The sequence below is a fragment of the Chiloscyllium plagiosum genome, unplaced genomic scaffold (genome assembly GCF_004010195.1).
Source record: "Chiloscyllium plagiosum isolate BGI_BamShark_2017 unplaced genomic scaffold, ASM401019v2 scaf_2504, whole genome shotgun sequence".
Lineage (NCBI taxonomy): Eukaryota > Metazoa > Chordata > Chondrichthyes > Orectolobiformes > Hemiscylliidae > Chiloscyllium > Chiloscyllium plagiosum.
Genome location: NW_025132198.1, coordinates 1 through 1,150, shown reverse-complemented (window position 1 = coordinate 1,150; position 1,150 = coordinate 1). Strand labels below are relative to the sequence as shown.

At 45.3% G+C, this 1,150-nt stretch overlaps 1 non-coding gene across 1 annotated transcript; it reads right to left on the bottom strand.

Annotated features, from left to right (window-relative positions):
* Nucleotides 1–206: 206 nt before the first annotated feature.
* trnas-uga lies at nucleotides 207–288 on the bottom strand. Its single transcript has one exon. It is a non-coding gene; the product is annotated as a tRNA-Ser (tRNA).
* Between the last annotated feature and the right edge of the window lie 862 nt (nucleotides 289–1,150).

The following is a 1,150-nucleotide window of genomic DNA, read 5'->3' as shown; positions in this document are numbered from 1 at the left end:
ATTTAGCATGGCCAATTCACCTAACCTTCACATTTCTGGACTGTGGGTGGAAACCGGAACACCCAGAGGAAACCCACGCAGACATGGGGAGAATGTGCATGACTCCACACAGTCAGCTGCCTGAGGCATGAATTGAACCCGGCTCTCTGGCGCTGTGAGGCAGCAGTGCTAACCACTGTGCCACCCACGTCAATTTCACCCTCTTCTGCAGTTGACAAGATTCGAACCTGCGTGGGAATGCCCCAATGGATTTCAAGTCCATCGCCTTCACCACTCAGCCACAACTGCAGATAGACTATTGTTCTATATTCTATGTTGAAGTGATGAGTTATGAATCCATTTGGACTGCGGGTTGCATTTCGTCAGATCGCAAATTTCAAAGGACTTCCAGCTGTGTTCATTTTGACAGACTGAAAACCCATCTGAACCAACGCCCATTTCTCTCAGGTCCAGACATTTTTTTATTGATAATCAGGAAACTCGAGTTCTGAACCAGAAGTGTACCAGACTCAGAAGGAAATATTTCGGTATATCTCCTGAGAGTTCCATGTGCTTCACTTCGGCAAGGTCCTCCGACAAAAGGCAGCTTTAGGTGGAGCACAACCTACTTCTCCAGATAATGAGAATGTTTTGTGGTCAGTTGGGATATGGAAAGGACAGTGAGCTGAAATTGTTGTACTCGCTGCTCCTGTGCAAATTTTAATTTCCAAAATGCACCGACGCAAAATCTGCAGTTTCCCCACGGGATGAGAACGGAGTTTGATAGTCTGCAATTGGAGATTAAGGGGTAACCTCATTGCCATGAGCATTTGAAACGTCAGAACACACAAGCGCTGGAAACTGGGACTGCATGAGATGGATCCTTGATATTCTTCATCGAGACGATGTCACAAAGGCTCATTTTCCATGCCGTATAAACACACCGACAGGGAGAAATTGATCTGGAGGCAAAATAATCGCAACTGAAAAGTTAAAAACGGAATCAGTGAGAGAAAACAGAAGAGAGCCGTCTTTTTCCCTGATAGCTTACTGGTGAGGATTTGGTGCACTCAGATCCACAGTCAGTGTTCCATTCCCGATGAGGGAGTTCGAATTCATGAATTCTACTAATTTATCGTGAAGACACTTGTTATGAAGTTGAAGGCGTATA